The sequence below is a fragment of the Pogoniulus pusillus genome, chromosome 15 (genome assembly GCF_015220805.1).
Source record: "Pogoniulus pusillus isolate bPogPus1 chromosome 15, bPogPus1.pri, whole genome shotgun sequence".
Taxonomy (NCBI): Eukaryota; Metazoa; Chordata; class Aves; order Piciformes; family Lybiidae; genus Pogoniulus; species Pogoniulus pusillus.
Genome location: NC_087278.1, coordinates 15,532,864 through 15,551,701, shown reverse-complemented (window position 1 = coordinate 15,551,701; position 18,838 = coordinate 15,532,864). Strand labels below are relative to the sequence as shown.

Below are 18,838 nucleotides of genomic sequence, written 5' to 3'. Positions count from 1 at the left end.
AATTTAAATCCCTTTCTGGCAGGCCCTGTGAGAGCCCTGTCCCTCCTCCTCCCTGCTGTGGGGCTCAGGGCTGCTGTGCTGCTCTTGAGGAAGTACAGAGGTGCATCCATGACAGCTGCAGGATTAGCCAGCGCTGGGAGCTCACTGGCTGCCAGGCCCAGAGCCCTGCCTGGTGTAGCTTGTTTTCCCCAGCAGCCTGCAGACGCCATGGGCCAAAGCCAGGCTGTCCTGGAGGCCCATGAGGGCTATTGGTATTTCCACTTGCTGTCCTTGAGCGTGGAGTGCCCATGTGCAGCGGTGTGGGCACCCATCACATGTGGCATACTAGCACCAAGGCAAGCTCTGGTGGGAAACTACAGAGACATGTGAGCCTAGGGGTGCAATGCTATGTAGACCTGGCATCTCGCCGTCCTTGTCCTCCAAAACAAGGTGCTCAGCACACAGGTAGGGAACACCAATGATGCAGTGGCTTTTGTAGTTGTCCTGGGTTGAAAGGCAAGCTGAGCCTACCAGGTGCTCTGCTGGAGCCACGTTCCTGTCACTTACCTTTCTGACCAGCACCAAGTCACAGAGGACACAACCTGAACAGTGGCACAGCCAAACACAAAGGATGCCCATAAGACAAGCACACCCCCCTAGGACCTTCTGTAACCGACAGTGCTGCACAGATGCCACCTGCAGCTCACAGCCAGCAGGGCAAAATAACTTGTGTGGATTCCTGTCTTTCAAATACAAGCTAGGCAAGGTTGGTATATCATAGTAGACTCATAGAATCATAGAATGATATGGGTTGAAAGGGACCCATACAGGTCATATAGTCCAACCTCCCTGCAGTAAGCAGGGACATCTTCAACTCTATCTGATTGCTTAGAGTTCCATTCAGTCTGATCTTGAATGTTTCAGCAGTGGGGGCTTCTGCCACCACTCTGGGCAGTCTGTGCCAGTGTTTCACCACTCTCATTGTAAAAAAGTGTCTCCCTTATATCTAGCATAATTCTCCCCTCTCTTGGTTTTAAACCATTACTCCTTGTCCTATCACTAAAAGCCTTGCTAAGAAGACTATTCCCATCTTTCTTCTGACCCAGCTTTAAGTCCTGAAGGGCCAGAATAAGGTCTCCACAGAGCCTTCTCTTCTTCAAGCTGAAAAACTCCAAGTCTCTCAGCCTTTCTTCACTAAAGCATTCCATTCCTCTGATCACTTCTTTGTGGCTCTCCTCCAGACTGCTCCAACAGGTTCATGTCTATCTTGTGCTGAGGACTCCAGAGGTCCCACCAGAATGGAGCAGACAGGCAGAATCACCTCTCTTGACCTGCTGGCCACAAAACTAAGCAGAAGGGCAATTCCAATGCAATGCCTGCTTTTAATCAGCGACAGGACATCTTGAAGGTGAGGCCAGCTCCCGGCCGTAGGCACCTGCAGAGGGACCCCTCCAAGGGGATTACCCAGCACTGTTGGCAAAGCCCCAGGTTGGGCTGCTTTAATGTTCAACAGGTGCAGGTGCACCTCGGCAGCACAGGCAGTGGAGCAGGAGACTGGTAGCAGTCAAAAGAGAAGGGGCTTTACAGCACATGCTGCAGGCGCTTTTGGAAATGCTAATATCATATCATCTTGCTTCCACTTTTCTGAAGTGGTAGAACCCAACTCGAGCAAAAATCTTCCACTGGAGCTAATAGGTGTCACATATATCAGTCTTTTCAGCAGCTAGGAATTGATACAGAATATTTTATCCTTTAAAATTCCGGGCAAACATTAACTAATCCTCTCAACACCCTCCTAGAGTAGGTAAATATTACTCTCTCCCAGGTGCAGAATCTAAAGAGGAAAAGTTGTGTGATTTGCTTAAAGCCACAGAAAGAATTAGGTGGGGGTAGAGATGAGGGGGAGTTTTTTTACAACATGTGCCTGTACTTGGGCTCATTGCAGGTGCTGCCTCTCAGCAATTGTTGATTTATAGTCATTTGTGGTGGTGGTGAAACGTGATGGAGTCTCCTTAGTGCTGCAAGCTGCAGAACAGCAGATGGGTGAGCATGCCTACTATTCTATAAACCAGCTAAGCTCCAGGGTCTGCCCAGAGGACAGACACTTCCAAGATTGAGCAGGACAGGGTATTGGCCCATCTTGTCTAGACAGTGCTTTTGCTAAGAAAGGTTGGACCAGGTGATTCTTTAGGCCCCTTCCAACCTTGTATCCTACAATTCTATGGAAAGGAAGGCTTTTGTGGACAGGCTTTTCAGGGAGCAAAAGCTCCCTTGCTTTGAAGTCAGTTTTGGCCAGTTGGCTCCAAGGCAGAATTTAATGCTGTGAAAAGCTTGTCACTTCCAGGCTGAGCTTGCCATGGGTGGGGGCTGACTCTCAGGAAGCTTAGCCCCAAGCTGCCTGCCTTTAAAGCAAGTGATAAAAGTTGTCTGTAGAGCTGAACTTGTTTATCTTTGGGATTTACATTGCAGATACAGTGGCGGGACAGCCTGGTGTTTGCAGACCTAGAGGGGAAGTCGAGTGTCTGTTTCTGCCAGCCTGGCTGAGGAAGGGGGATGCTGCTGCCTAGACTCTGCTTTTCTGCAGTGCCAGCTGCTACCCTTGTGTTGAAGGCAAGGGTGACTCTTGGGAAGCCAGAGCCTTGTTTTCCTTGGGCCACTTGCCTCCTCCTCTTCATGCTTGGGATTTTAAATGCCCTCATAGCAAGACGCGTCTCCCATTGTGCTCCACTGCACCACACTAACCTCTGCCTGTTCCTACTCGCACGGTAGGTTGTCTCATCTTCTTGCCTGTTTTCTCATCCCTAACCTGATGAGGGCTTCGGTTCACAGGCAGTCAGGTAAAATTCAGTGGAAACTTTTGTGTCCAAAGTCACTTGTGCCTGCAAAGATAAAAGGCATCTATGTGCCACCGATGTTTATCAAATGTTTACCCAGTGGCTGTGACCAAAGCCACTTCAGGACAGTTGTCATCCACTGGAAAGCCCTCGTTTGTCATCCCCTGGTCTATTTATGGATTGAGTCTGAAGCACACCCTGGAATCAGAGGCTGTTTCCACATGATAGGCTACCAGGGAAGGCTCCTGTCTCTGCTGTCTAGTGCATTGGCTCTTTTAATGAAGGACACGTGGTTTATTATTTAAAAGAATATGCTTTCCTGGTCACTTGTTAAGATCTTGTATCTTAAAGTACTGTAGCTTGTGAGCCTTAAATTCAGCCATGCTAAAGACATTGAGCACCTTAGAAGGGGATGCTGCAGAACCAGAGCCCATTGTTCTCATCATGAATTGCAGGGAAGCTCTTCCTCACACCAGCTCTTTTACTTGGTAGCTAACTGATACACACGGTGGTTTGTTTGTGTCTCCATCTGCTCCAACTTCAGTTTATTCACGGCTCTGTAGGTATTGTACACTCTGCTGCTTTCTCTCTGATTTTTCTTTTTTGTTTGATTTTTTTTCTTTTCTCTTTTGATGGGAGAGCCTCCCCTTTTCATGCTTCACTTATTCATTTTGTAGGTCTCTGGCTTCCTTGTCAAGTTTTTCTTTTGTTGTATTAATTGGTCTTAAATCTACAGTCAGGTGCTGCACGTGTGCTTCCCATGTACACCTTAACCATCTGCTGTGTTTCATCTCCATGGCACCCAGGCCAAATTCCAGCTCTAGTAACGACATCCTGTCTCCTCACGTCTTCCCTGTGGTTTACATTGGCTTTAGTTCACCTTTTTGTTCTGTCCTTGTGTGCTCCTTCGCTCAGGGGTAGAGAGAGGCGGACTTGGGTGATGTGGGCCTCTAGGCTGCTGGCACCCACCTAGGAACAAGAGGGCTGGCAGCAGGCAGCTCTCCTGTCTGTGAGGAGCAGCCACAGAACAACTCGATGACTGGAAGGCCAAATGAGGGGAACGTTGCATTGGGAAGCAGGTGCACACTCCCAGCATTGCAAGTAGCTGTGTGTCTTTCGTGGGCACGCAGTGAATTCTGTGTTTCCTTGAAGTCTTTTGCACAAGAGACTAGGTGACTTTCTGAAAGGGGTACCGTTACCTCCCACTTGTCCTGCCCACACAGATCAATTGTAGTTCCTGGAGGAGGACAGACCAAATCCTGGTAATGTTTACCTCTGCCTTTAACACTCCTAGATCTTGCTAACTTCAGAGTAAAGTTTGATGTGTTCAAGTGACCTCAGAGTATACTGAAGTTCCAGGAATCTCACTGGTGCTTCTGCTTGGCTTATCTGACACTTTAATAGTTGTTGGCTTTACGGGAGCACAGACTGGTGTCTGTATTGGAGAATCACTCTAGGCAGCACAAACTTTCCTGGGGAAGAGAATGAATTCTTTCCACTTCTTTCTTTGGTGCCTTGGTTTGTTTTTTTGGGGGGTTTTTGTTTGTTTGTGGATTCTCTGTGTGGAGGTTTTCTTGGGGTTTGTTGGTCTGCTTTTAAATACTGGATTCTCACTGATGTTGAAGAGATTCTTTAACGCTCAGAACTCACTCAGAAGTGTGACCTGAAGTTCTTACGCACTTAGTCTGTTCCTTGACAGCCTGGAGGCTTTACTTTCTCTCTGCTAATCATGTTAATTCCAGTGACAGCCCCAACCATGGAGGTGAGCCACTGGCAGGACTCTGTCTTGCCTGTGGTCTCCCAAGTGGGAATCCTTAATTCACAGCCTAGCTCTTGTTGTTGTGCTGAGTCCTGTACTGTTGACTGTGGGTGCCCAGACTATGGGCGGATGGATGCCTTCCTGCTGTTACTTCTTGCTGCATATCACCTAGTCTCAGTTTTAGTGGAACAACTCGTCTGGTGTAACGTCAACAGTCAGTCCTTTGTAGTGAGCTGCTTGTCTAAGTTGTTTTACCTGTGGCAAACTGTCTGGGGCTTGTCCCTCGTTATCACCTGAGTGGGAGTTCAGGGCACAGACCTGGCCCACTGACAAATAAGAAATAGCAACCATGTCATTCCCAAGGGTGCTGCCTGAGTGCCCCAGTAAAGGGCCATGCTCTTTGAGATACGTCCTCCCTGAAGCCATGGTCTAGCCTTGAGCTCTGTGGTAAAGGGTTGCACTTGATGATCTGTGAGGTCTCTTCCAACCTTGATGATACTGTAATACTGTGATACCTACAAAGTCCTTGCAATATTATTTGTCCTTTGAGCCTTAAGGTCTTTGTGAGCGTGCTGGCCCACGTGACAAGGTGTTAAGCATGTGCACAGGTGGGTGTGGGATGGTGTCTGCCCTGAAGTACTTAGAGCTCAAGTGCACAAAACAGGTGGCAAGGGGCAGGCAAAAGGAAGGGCTATGCATTCCATTTTCCTCACAAAGAGTAGGTCTGACTACAGAATAGATGATTTTAATAGTATTTGGAAGCATTGAGACATAGAGAGGAGGAAGTCTCTCTGACAATTTGCTTGCTGGGATGCTTCATACTGTGGCTTTTGGGGCATCTCTGAATGATTAAATGTCCTTGAAAATTTAGTTGTCTTTGAGTTGGAAGACTTGGGAGTTCAGCACAAGCCTGTGACTCTGAAGGAGTCTTCTAACCATAGGAGTATCCTTCATTCACTACAAGGCAATTCTTGTTCACTCATACTTTGGGCCACATCTCATTATTGCAAAGGCACAGTCTGGTTTGCCAGTGTAGATGGGCAGTACCTTGCTTGTGTCCATCCCCTCTGTAGCTCTAATTCCTGTACTGATGACACATGTTGTGAATGCTAACGGATTTAGTACTGCTCTCTCTCCTATGAGAGAGAGAAGTGGGTTTTTTTTCCACATTTTATGGGTAGATGGTGTGGCATAGAATTTTTTTTGAGTCAAAGAAGAAAGCACTGGCACAATTTTAGCATCACCTCAGATGGGCAGCATCCAGTATCCTACTTCCCCTGAATAATGCCTACATCAGGGAGCAGAAGTCCCTTGGTTAAAGGCTCAGTCACTGCCCCTTTCATCATTCCCACAGGTCAGATCAAGGCTCTGTGCCACAGCTCATCATTTGATTTATGGGAGCCATAAACTGTGAAGGAGAAAGAAATAAAAATAATAAATACTTAGTTTTTCAAAAGGTCAACAGCACATTGAAGTCTCGGTGATAATTTGCTCATAAAGAAATAATATGCTTCAGATCATAATACCAGACTGCAGATAGAAGCTGAGATATAGTCTGAGTCTTAGACCGTAAAAGGAAAAGAATTGGATAAAAAAACCCACATAGCATGTGGGGATCAGGCTTAGCCATCTTGCTACTCAATGCCTCTGGGGCCTGCAGGTCATACGGAGAAGTGTTGATGATCACCAGAAATAAACCTCCTCTGCTGGAAGGACAACTGCCTCACAGAAGGATAGGAGGTGAGAAGAGGGAAGAGACTAAAAATCCATGAGCAGCAGTCAAACGACTGAGTCATAGGCTGTGTGGAAGCACCCAAACTATTGAGCTGAGGGCTGCTCCCCTTGGATTAAACAGGGCGACTCGTCTACCTTGAGTGTAATATTGTTAGCCTGGTCAAGCCAAACACTTGATGTTGCTGCTTGGGCAGCAATTGCTTTTAATAGGTGTTTCTGGACACTAATTTTTGATCAATGCACATGAGTCTCTTTGTTCACAGCAAAGAAAACCAGCCCCTAGCCAGCAAAGCACCTGTAGGAGCAGAGAGGCAGTAGGTATGTGAGCAGGTTAGGCCTTAAGTGGTGTCAGTGTTTGAGTGCTAGCTCGGTCTCCAGGTTGCCTCACGCAGGGGCCTGCTCTGGGCAGATAAAATTCCTTTCTGGTTAAGCTTCCTGCTGCAAACACTGCCTGTGCCTGTTTACCTACTGGGCTTGCACTGGTGACCGGCTCCCAGTGGCTAAAAGCAATGCACTTCTCCAAGGATTTCACAGCCAGTTCAGTACAGCTGTATTTTCTCCTATTTGATCTCTACCTTATCTTGTCCAAACCACCTATTAGTCCATTGCTGTTGCAAATAAATCTTGCTGTGACACTCTAGGGTTGCAGGAGGGCAGGAAGGTTGTCAGCAATTTGTTTGATTTTTTTTTTCCTCCCCATCTGTCTTTTCCTTATGTCCTGCTGGCAGGGAGGCTGCTGGAAGTTCTGCCTTGCTCCATGAACAGCACAGAGTTTTATTCCCGTCTTCTTCCTACAATAAACTTATCTTCAAAAGAGGATATTGCTTTCTTGGATACACATCCGAAGTGTGGTGGTGTAGGGTCATTTATAAAGGCATGGGAACTGGGGTGAAAATGTTGCTCCTGGGGTTTTTTCCTTTTTTGTTTGTTTGTTTATTTTGTTTTGTCTCCCTCAGTAATGGAAACTATCAGATTTTCCAGGATATCTTCATGAAGCCTACTATTCCAACTCAGTTCCACATTCAGCCTTAGCAGTGTTGAATTACCACCTCCTCTTAGCCTCTTGGCCACATTGTCTCTGACACTGCCCACAAAGCAGTTTGTGGAGTTCGTGATGAGGGCAGGCTGCTAACTCACACACAAGCTTGGCATGCCAGAAACTTGTGGGTCTTCTTTAGCCAGGTGACTACTTGCCAGCCTGTGGTGATGTCTTGTGTTATTCTTCCCCATGGCAGACCTTTGCACTCTCAGTGCATCATGAGGTTGCTGTTGGACCAGAACTTGGGTTTCTCTGGGTTATTTTGGATCCTCAATTTGCTGAGAGTATGATTGTTCTCCCATGTTCCACTTAAAGGGTTTTTATCACTTCTGGAGAACTACTGAGTTCAGCTTTGCTGTGTCTTGAAGGCTTGCTGGTAATCTCAGCAGGCACATGCTAATGATAACCAAAGGGGCAGAGTACTGCATTTCAGCAAAGACTGTCTTAATTAAAGTAAGAAGACTTTAACAAAAGCAGATCCAAAGCTTAAGCAGCCTGGATGAAAAGGGATTCTGAAGTATCTGACTTCTCCCGCAAAGACACTACTTGGGCAATTCCCCAGTTGCCAGGGTGGTCCTGGACTCAGCAGCAAGGAGAATTTCAAACAGTTTTATCAAGCCCAGAGAGTCAAGAGTCTGGTTTAACTCCCTCTGGGGGAAAAAAAATCACTTTTACCCTGTAAATTAATCCAACATTCCCTCCTCTACAGCCTTTTGCAGTACTGAACTAGGAGGAACCTTTCTAAGAGAGAGGACTCTCAGGCTTTCTCCTCTGCTTAGAACAGGCAATTCATTATCTTGTAGAAATCAAAACTTCTGGCTGCCCCTGCCTTTCCCATAGTGTTTCCTGAAATGTTTAACAGCATCCTCTTTGCCTCTTCCCCAGAGACCAGGTTCCTCTTTGCGGTCACAGTTTCCCTTTCCCTCCTTCTCAGTCACTAAGAAGCAAGGACCTAGTCAGTTCAGCTTTGCAGGGAGAACAAATAAATGTGGTGGGCAAAATGTGCCATTTCTTTTGGTAAGTGCTTGCAGAAGTAAAACTTAATTCCTTTCTCCAATTGTATTTGTTTCTGTAAGTGTGAGGCATTGCAGATGTGAGGACTGCTTTGTCTGATCAGACATGAAGTATGCTTGGAAGCGTGCTGAATTTTTAGGGCTACCTTTTAATAATACAAAGAAAGAACTAAACTCTGAACTTCGTTCCTCCCAGACTCTTGGCACAGGCTGCAGGCGAAGCATCCTTGCCGGTTTGGCAATAGGCAGTGGTACCATCTGAACGACAGCGAACATTCTAGTGGAGTTAAAATAGTGGCCCTTTGTCAGTCAGACTCAGTAACAGTTGCATGTTTGCAGGCGGTGCCAGAAGTGGTTGATAAATCCCTGATCATCCCAATAAAATGCTCAAAAGTGAGGAAAGCTTCCAGTCACTTTACTTGGATGTTCTGAACTCCAACCTCCAGGAAGCACAGATACTGTTCATTCTAAGGAACACAAACAGAACCACTTTAAAGAAATAGCTGTATGCTCTCTGGACACCTGCAGGTTTGGATAACGCTTAAGCACTATCTTTTAAGGTGATGTGGGCTTCTTTCTTGCGTTATTTGGTCTAATGCTGATACCTGCACTGGCCTGGGCAGTAGTGGCAGAGTAAATGAATCCTGTTTGGCTCTTTCACTGGCGAGCCTGCAGGGAAGCTATGGGTGCCAGAGGATGTTTGCTCCGTGTGTGTGTATAGTTATAATTGCTGTGTAGCCCCTTCTTACTGGGTAACTAGATCACTGCAACAGACATACAGTGGGGTAAGCAGTACTGATACCAGACCAGCCAGGACTTAGTGTGCCACCTGCTCAGTGACTCTTTTGATTTTTCTTTATAACGTTGTCATGCCCAGTACCTTTTGAAAGACTACAGTTACAGCTCCATCCACCAGCACTTCTCTCCCAGGTTTCATCAGTCATGGGCTCTTGCCTTCCTCTGCTTTGGTTCATCAGAATAAACAAATTATTTAGGTTTGAAGGGACCTCCACAAGTCATCGAGCATAACCCCTCTGCAGCAAGCAGGGGCATCTTCATCTACAGCAGGTTGCTCAGCACCCCATCCAGCCCGACCTTGAATGTTTCCAGAGATGAAGCTTCCACCACCTACCTCTCTGGGCAACCTCTTCCAGTGTTTCACTCCACATTGTAAAAGACATATTCTTCTATGTAGTCTAAATCTCCCCTCTTAGTTTTAAATCACTACCTCTTGTCCTGTCACAACAGGCCTTGCTAAGAAGATTGTCCCTGTCTTTCTTCTAGGCCTCCTTCAGTTTCTGAAAGGTTGTAGTAAGGTCTCTCTTGAGTCTTCTCTTCTACTGGATGAACACCTCTAACTCTCTCAGCCTTTCTCCACAGAAGAGATGCTCCTATTAGCACCTCCTTTCCCTACACCCTTCTTGCAGCTTGGTTGCCTTCAGTAAGGTAGGTTTCCTGCCCATTGGTCCATGTCTGCCAGGGCCATTCTCCTTTCCTCTGTTTCCAAAGGGATGACTTCTTGGGAGCAGCACTCAGCACAGCAGGCAGCAGATAGAAAGTCACCCCTGGCACCTTGGAGTTTCCTTTGGAGGTGACCTATCTTGTGTTGGCTTAGTGGTTTGACAGGAGACTGACTGTGGGAAACAGCAGTCCCTTTGCTGTGATTTCTGCTCCAGGGAGAAACAGCCCCACTGCTCTCATCTGATGCTGAGGTGTAATGCGGACTCCATTTCCCATCCATGCTTGCCCAGTATCAACATGATTAATTTTCCAAGTGACACAGTCTATTGAATACTTCTTTTAATTAGGGCACTGGAGGCATAATTTATATTAGGGTTAAATTCCAGCTGCAGGGGAGACACTTATACAGCATGTGTGCTGATAGGCCCACTCATCTCACTAGGAAGCAAATAAATTTACTTTCTCAGTGGAGAATTTCCTGCTAAAACTGGGGACCCTTTCAAGCTTCACTGGGGTGCAAAGCTGTTTTGTTGTGAGGGGAGGAGGGAGCCATAGCCTGATGGAGATGAACAGATCTGGCTCCTTAGGCACTGAGTGGTGAATGAGCACTGTATCACGATGCAAATGTATAGCAATGCAGTGGAGATCTCTGGGCAGGTGAAACAAGGGGTGCTTCCTTTGGATGCCTCTTTTATTCCTTGGGGACCTGTGCAATGTGCTTTTCAAGTTTGATGTTCCAGAAGAGCAATTGAACACCTGCTGAACTTTGATCATGCAAGTGTTTGTGTTAATAAGTTACAAGCTGACATGAGTGCTCTTCAGGACTTGAAGGATGCCTGGGGGAAGTTCCCTACTTTTCAGTAAGAGGCACCTCGTTACACTTTGTTCTATTTCCATCATCTTCATCAACTTAGGTAGCCTCTCCAGCTTAGATGCCATAATGGCTCTTGCAGTCACGCTAGTTCAGCTCTGCACTACTGAGATGCAACTGTGAAAGAACATCAGCTTGGTGGAGTCTCAGGAAGCAGAGTTACTGTGTCCTCATTTGCCCAGAGAAGCAAAGAGGTGTCATGGAAGGAGAATGGAGAAGAGAGGCTGGGGGCTCTGCCACCAAACTGCTGCCTTTCTCCTTTTTCTGAGTTTCTACATTCCAAGATGAAGGCCTATTGCTTTATCTGTTTTTTTTCCTTATCTACCCTCAAAAAGTCTCCTCTTAGTTGGAGGCTTTGGGAATAACTGTCTCGCTTGTTCCCCTTAGATGTTGCTTGGAATCTCCTGTCCACTGATCTCAGTGAGACTCCTGCTTCTAAAGCACAAGTGTACCTTACAAAAGCAGCTGAAGCGTCACTGTGAGGAGCAAAACTCAAGGAGAGAAGCAATGATGTTTAGATATCACGGTTTCTAGGCTTTTTTAAAAGGAGGAATTTTACACTTTCCATTACCAAAAATTTCTGAACATTTGTTTAGAGACCTCCTTGTTGATGGTTATAGGAGCTTTTTTTTTTTTCTTTCGGCAACAATTATTTAACAGTTATTTAAAATACAGAACATATAATAAAAATAAGAAGAAACAAAAAGAGATTTGGATAAAGCCTCCCTCTTTAATGTGCAGTCCTTAACATCAGAAAATGTCAGAAACTGTTTTTCCAGCACAAAAATGTTGCTTTTATGCAGCTCCCTCCTTATCATCCCAGACTCTTCCAGATACCCTCCAAGCTTCACCAGCAGCCTCTGTACAGTAAGACTCTGGGTGCTCTTTCCCAGGCCTTATTGTCCTACGTACCAGAGTGACCACCACTGCTGTTCCTGGCAGTGGAGCAGGCATGTGCTAGGGCTCTTTTGTGGTTCAGATGCCATCCCTTGGGAGCAAGCTTTTTTCCTTAGGTTTGGACTTAGTCTGTCTTTCTTTGCTTACATCCTATTGGCTATATTGTCCAAATGAGACCCACCTTGTAGTTGTTCCCATATGTGTCTAAGATCTCTTGTGAGCAGTTTCAGCAGGGAGGTACAAGACAGGCAAGAGTGGCCAGGACAGGGACTGCTTGAGCCAGTGTGGTGTTTCCTAAAGCAATAGCTCTCCATGGGTCACTCGCTGCAGCTGGCCTGTATGCTATGGCTACTGTGGGGCCAGGCAAAGCTGTAGTTCCTTGACTGGTGGCACAGGTGTTGCAGGGTCACCCTTGCTCCCCACACTGGAGGGGTCTGGATTTCCTTTTCTTCTCTCTGTCTCGGTCCTTCCAATGCCTGTGTAGAGTGGTGATAGGAGGAGAGACGAGCAGTGTGCTGCAGCTGGGGACTGACCCCTTGGGAGAGCTTGGCAATTAAAGCTCTGCCCTGACAAGGGAATCTGAGTCCTGCCACCAGGACCCACTTGGGGGACTGTAATACTGCAGCTGCAAATGTGGCTTGATTGGCAGGGGTGGGGCCATGACCAACACTTGACAAAGCAGCGGAGATTTGGCAAGGGCCTCTGTGCTGCTCCTTAGGCTGGGAGGGGTGTGAGGGGTGCTCAGTGCACACCAAAGCTCATGCTGCCGGATCTGCTCCGATGCAGCCCAGCAAGGTTTGCCAGCCCTGCTACAGCGATGTGTGGGGTAAGAGCAGCCCTGCACAGGAGCAGGTGACCAGTCCCTGCCTCTGAAAATCCTCACGGGGACGAATTTCTGGGGGAGCAGAAGGCATTCGTAAGCGGGTTGCCAGAGAAACAAACCCCAAGTCCATCTGTCCAGCCCTGGGCCAGGCTGGGCTGTTTGGGGAGCAAAGCGGGCACCCTACCTGCCTTCTAGAGCAGGAGCGTGGGCCAGTGTGTCAGACGGGCACGTACAGCAGGGTGAAAGCAGGAGGCCTTTAGCATGGGAGGGCGTCTCTCAACAAAGCCGTTTCTGTCCTGCTCCCAATACTTCTGCCTGTGTGGCTGGGGAGAGAGAGGGTGGAGGAGCACAAAGGATCCCAGACAATAGGGCGAGCGGCAGCATTCCTCACACCCATGGCGGCCGTGAACGGCCTTTGTCTCCAGCCGCTGCCTCCCTCCGTTTCGGGGGGCAGTCGCTGCCGTCCCCCCCCTCCTTTGTTCCGCGCTGCCTGCCAGGGGTGAGACAGGCAGGTGAGCGGCTGCGAGGCGAGGGGCTGCGACGTGCTGCGGCGGGTGCATATTAATAGATTCTCCAGCCTGTCGCTGGGTGTTTGACTTGATTCATGAGACTCTTCCGTCTTGGGGACGAGGGATGCGGATAGAAGGGAGAGAGTAGGGAGAGGGCTTTTGTCTGCCAGGCCTGGGCCCCTGACAATGTCGCTCTGGTGTTTGCTGCCACCATCCCGAGCTGCAAAAGCACTCTGCACCTTTGCCCTGACGTTCTTCCCGACCGAGGTGTCTGTCTGTCCAGGGTGGTATGAGGTGGGATCAGCTGATTCTTGCACACCATGTGTGCCCCTGCAGCGTGAAGCTGCACATGGAAGGCAGGCGGTAAGGCAGGCAGCGTCCTAAACACACCACCTCCAGGTGCAAGAGCCATCAGGCGCGGCTTGCAGTGGGTTGCGTTCAAGCAGGGTTGCTCATGCAAGTGAAATGCTTCCACCCAGTGCCTTAATGGCATCAGAAATCAAACACAGGAAAACCTTTTAGTGTGTTATTTGGTTTATTTTTAACCTTTTTTTTCCCCCCCCTCTTTTCACAGTGGCAGGTTTTACACTGAATTTTATCATTGACTATATTTTTTGAACAAAATTAATAAGCAGTTGGTGGACAGGTAGTAGCCAGGCAGCAGTCAGCCTGTTTTGAAAAGGCTGATGCAGGTACAGCATTTGATAATGCTCATACAAAAAGGGTGTGTATCATAATACTGGAGAGGAAAACAAACAGGACAGAGCATACTCCATCATGCTGACAGAGACCTGGTTTGTACATGCTAGGGTGCAAATGGGATTGTTTGCATATTCAGTCAAATCTGTCTTCCGTTTTCCTCATCCCCAACCATTGGTGGTGCCTGGGTTCCTTTGGGAGCTGTTTGAGTCAGAGGGACAAATGTGCATGCAGAAGAAGGTCAAAAGAGAACACAGAGGAGGGATGAGAGCAGAGAGGCTGATGCTTTCAGGGGCTACAGTGGAAAGGGCCTAACTGGTGGGATAAAGCTCTGTGGGTAGGGTTTATTGAACTGAATGTAGACAGCCACAAATGAGCTTGCCTGATAGCTTTCCCTTCATACCTTAACATACAGCTCATCCTGTCTTCAACTAGGTACCAGACAATGCATTTAGACTGTGCTCAGTAAAATGCATGAAGAAGCAAAGTAAAGGTCCCAGATTTGTTTTTGTAGGTTTTTTATTTGTTTCTTGATTTTTTTTTTTTTTTTTTCCCCCTCAGCTGTCAAGGAATAAAGCTGAACTAAGGGGTAAAGGAGCATTTATTCCCAGTGGATAAAGAGAAGGCAGCTGAAATGAAGGATTTTCTCCAGTAATACCACTCCCCAGGAATCAAAACACACCTTCAGTTTTCAGTAAACCTACCAGGACTATAAAGCAAACAAATTAAAGTGTATTTACTGTCCTGTCAACTTGCTGCCCCACTCTCTGTCTGGCACACTTTGGCACATACAAGGGTGAACTCTGACTATCCTTTGAAGAGGGCATAGCTGTGAGTTTCACTAGGGAGAAATGACTGAATGAGGATGTGGCTCTCTGACAGTTGCAGTGTGGAAAGGGGGTGCTGCAAGGTAGCCTGTGTTGGGAATCATGATGCTTAGGGCCTCTGCTGTCTGCTCTCTGTGAGGCAGAAAATTGGTTGCAAAGGGGAATTTGCACACACCTGTTTGCAGCTGAAGCTGGAGGATCCTGTGTCAGAGGTAACCTGGATGCAACTGCTGTCAAATATTGGCTGCAAGTGAGACAGGTTTTCTGAACACCATGTTTTGCTTTGCAACACAATGAAAGCCTCTGGGAAGAGTGCTTTCAAATAAGCTTGTCCTCAAGGTTTTTGTAGATCTCTCTTTTTTAAAAAAATATTTTGTTGTTCTTTCTTCTTATAAAGAGAATTAGGAAATCACAGTATTTTGATGAAATTGCCTCTCAGCTTCTTGCTTCATAGCATGTAGTCTTCCTGAAGAAGCAAGGAAATGCTGATAAAATTGCTGTAGGAGACTTGTCTGCTGCTCCTTTCCCTGACTAATATTTCTCACTGTGCTGCCCTCAGAGAGCATCCTGCCCCTATTTGCTCTGTTAACTTGTCTCTCCTTTAACACTGTACATAAAAGCACAACCGAGTGCTTTTTGCTCTGATTAAAATCACGCTGTGTAAAACAAAACACAAATTAGCTCCCTCCTTTGGTCTCCTGACAAGTTTCCCCCGCCACTTTCAGCACCACAGAGGTTGTGTAACGCTGCGTGCTCTGTGCGATGACGTCTGCCCCTCCGTCAGGAGCTGGGCTGGCTGCTGTACGCTCAGGTTCAGCTGCTCATACTTCAAGCAGCTTTTAGCACAGGAGGAGGAAAAGAGGTTGCCGACAGCCGAGTGAAATGCTGGAACCTGATTTTTTTTTTTTTTTTTCCTTGCTAGAGGACAACGATTTAAGAAGGAGTAAAAGAAAGAGGATTTCCTGAATAATTCCCCAAATCTCAGTGTTTGTGCAAACACCTCCCAGTCTGATGTGTGCTGAGTGACTGAGGAGCCCGGAGCAGGGAGTGCTAACGCTTCAGTACAGGATTAACCACTGAAGGAAGAGTACAGTAGTATCTTACATAAACTATGGCTTAAGTTTGCCAGATCTTTTATGCAGCGCATCCCAGAGTGCTCTCCAGCCTCCCCCAGGGATTCCAGCGGGGTACGCTGTGTTGCACCATTTCAGCGTCGCTACCAGACGGGCTGACTGGGGCTGCAGCTACCGCGTCACCTTTTCGGCAGAAACCTTGAAGTCTCGGCAACTTCCTGCAAGGATGCTGAAACAAACACTGTCCAGACCCGCGAGTAAACGAGTTGCTAATGACACTGCTGATTGGAAACGGTGCGTGGGCATGACGTGGGCGAATGTTCCTGCGCTGGGTGTTTTCTAAAGGTCTCTGAAGCATGAGGCACGACTGAATGACTTGTGTTTTCTTTAAACGACGAGTGGGTGAATCTTGAATCACTGGGCTGCTTTTATTTTTGTTAGATGTGTGTGGGCTGACAACATGACTCAGTATTTTCTCTGCAGAACCAAAGATCACATTGCCAATTCTGGGCATACTTCGGGCAGTTTCACGTAGAGAACTGGAATGCTTTTTTAGTTCAGAGCTTTGCTTTTTGGCAGCTTCAAGACTGTTGGTGTAAAAATAAGTAAATAGTTTAAAAAGCAAGTGTTCTTTCAAAATGTAGAAAAATACACTCAGTGTGTGGAAACTACCTTGACTCTGTGTTTTCCCAACAATCTGATTATTTTCACATTATTTTGGAAATGTCCATTACTGTGATTTTTTTTCTTTCTGATTTTCCTTGGCCTTGATTGCTGCTGGCCCCACTCTTTGTATGCTGAGTTTAATCAACAGTGCCCTGCAGGGTGAGAGTCACCATTCTCTGATGGGTGTGAGTTCAACCCCCCCTTGCAAAAGACAAATAGAGCATATTTGTGGGTACATTTATGTGGCTTAGGCAGTACCTGGAAGTGACACAGAAGTCCCAGAAAATTTCCCTTTCTTCCTTCTGGCAACCTTCCTGCCCTGCTCTCCCTTCTTATTCTCCCTATATGACACCTGCTGCACATGGCACCTGCCTCAAAAGATGCATGAAGCCAGACATGGGCTAGAGGTGCTTTTACTGCACAACCATGAATGCTGTCTTCTCTTACTTCCTCTTCCCTGCAAATCAGTAAAGCTCTAGTAATCATGTCCTTGCTTTCTAACACACTTAATTCTAATCACATCCCAGCACTCTAAAGCCTAGGCAAACCATTCTTCACTGCTGATACCAGCCCTTGGACCACCACAAACCTTGCTGCATATCTGAGAATGGCTAGACAGTACCAGGTTTGTGGATGAAAGATGTCGTACAGCAAAGGTTGTCTTTTTGGAGATGCGATCCTGTAGAGTGTTGTTGAAATTAATTCTCTAACAGTAACTTTAACAACAGAAAAATTGCCACACTCAATCCTAAGTAATGGCTTTGGCTAATTGTACTTAAAATCATGACCCAACCCCCCCATGATCCTGATTATACTGACATACAACAGTGAGCCACCTCTGACTGACAGCTAATTCTGTCATATGCACAAGGATGTATTGTAGCATTAGAGGACTGTATCATCTTCCTATCATTCTAGTTCCTCAATCCTAATCTTTACTCCCTCACTGTAATGTATTCTCAAGCTTCTACTGTCTAGCCATGGCAATAATTCACTCCAAACTTTAGGTCCAGTGCATCCACCATTACTCTAGACCTAATGGGAAGCTGCTTGATTTGGTAAGCTATAGTGCCTTTGTATCTCTGTCTCAGAATGAGAAGAACTGGGTACCAGGTGATGATCTGTAGTCCCTGATGTCGTGATTGCTAATCCTGACTTCAATGTCCACAAACCCGATGCTTCTTAATGCCAGAACAGTTCTCCTCCACTAGCTTCAGCCCTCATTACTGTGCTTCAGCTTCTTTGCTGAAATCTGTCCATGGGACTAGGGGCAGCCAGGGGGGTTTGCTCAGGGCATGTTTTGGTGAAGACTAAGGCTGAAAGATTTTTTTAGGGGGCATGGCTTGAGGGATCATCTGATTTGTTCCAGCTCCTGAGGTGACGGTAGACTGCATGCAACCTAAAGCACGAGGCAAGGGGAAGCATGACAGTGTCTATGCTGCAGTGAGAGAGCAGGGGAGCAGAGTGTCACAGAGAATGCACAGTGGGTCAGAAAAGCCTGAGAATAGCTGATGTGTTCCAGTGATTTCACACCTTTCTTGGAAAAAAAACAGCCTCGTTGCTCCTGCCTGGTTACTTCTCATTGCTCTTCCACTGGTTCTTTGTCACTGGCCCTACCCTTTGTCTTCCTGCCTCTGGATCTCCAGGGCTCCTTACTCCTCTAGAGCTGGTTCTTCAGCCTTCCACAGCCCTGTGGCGCTGCTGCCTCCTCTGCTTTTGGCAGTAGTATCTCATTAAGAGGCCGTGCATATAAGACCTACATTGCTTTTTACAAGGTGCTCTGCAGCCCATACTTCACACTAACATGCCTTGTTGGTGGGGAGCTGAGGATGGAGAGGGCTATGGCTCTATGTCTCTTCAAGTGTCAGTGTACTGCTGTGAATAATGAGATTACTTCTGAAGTTTTGTGAGCATTAGGCCCTAAACTGCCCTAATTTGTTTGTTTATATTTAAGATTTGTATTGCAATTTTGTTTCTAAACTGCATTTAATAAGACTGTCATGTAAAAGCTCTCTTAAGTTTCTGGGAAGAATCATTATTAAACGTAGATTTGTAATTCTCACTCTATGTGATATTTGCCTTTTCTGAACTTTTACTGTGTCACATTCACATGTAGTTTAGTGTAATTGGAAATAGAAGAGCTGATGGATCAAATTGATAGGAAGATAGAGCTGGTTTATGCATCTGTTTTTTGCAACAGATGAAGACATTATTCTCCACCTGCTTAAGGACTGCTCACAGCAGACTGACTCACCAACACACCTTGTTCTGAGGAAAATGCAGTGCATTCTATGATTCTAAATCACAACTGCAAAATAACATCCTTTGCAGCAGTAGAGAAAGTTCATATTAAACAGTGAAGCTTTGCTTTGCATGCTTAAAGTTGCCACTCCTTTCTTTTGCAAGAAACTTAAATTTATTGCAGTAATCTAGGCTGGCAAAGGGAATGTTGCCGTTGAGTACTCAGACCAAGCTGCTTCCTCGTTCTTTGCACTCGCATCATTGGGCAACTTTCTTCTGTGTCAAGTGAAAAAAAACTTCCTCATCTAATCCAGTAATGCTGGACTCACCCTGAACAAAACGCCTAAGGCAGCCTCACCTCTCTTACAAGAATACCCAGTGGTGTGCTTAAGGGGTTTGTCATTTGCAGATGT

At 46.6% G+C, this 18,838-nt stretch overlaps 1 long non-coding RNA gene across 1 annotated transcript; it reads left to right on the top strand.

Moving 5' to 3' along the window:
* Positions 1–2,451: 2,451 nt before the first annotated feature.
* On the top strand, positions 2,452–18,246 carry LOC135181950 (uncharacterized). The gene is made up of 2 exons (XR_010305023.1): positions 2,452–2,744; positions 15,368–18,246. It is a non-coding gene; the product is annotated as an uncharacterized LOC135181950 (long non-coding RNA).
* The last annotated feature ends 592 nt before the right edge of the window (positions 18,247–18,838 follow it).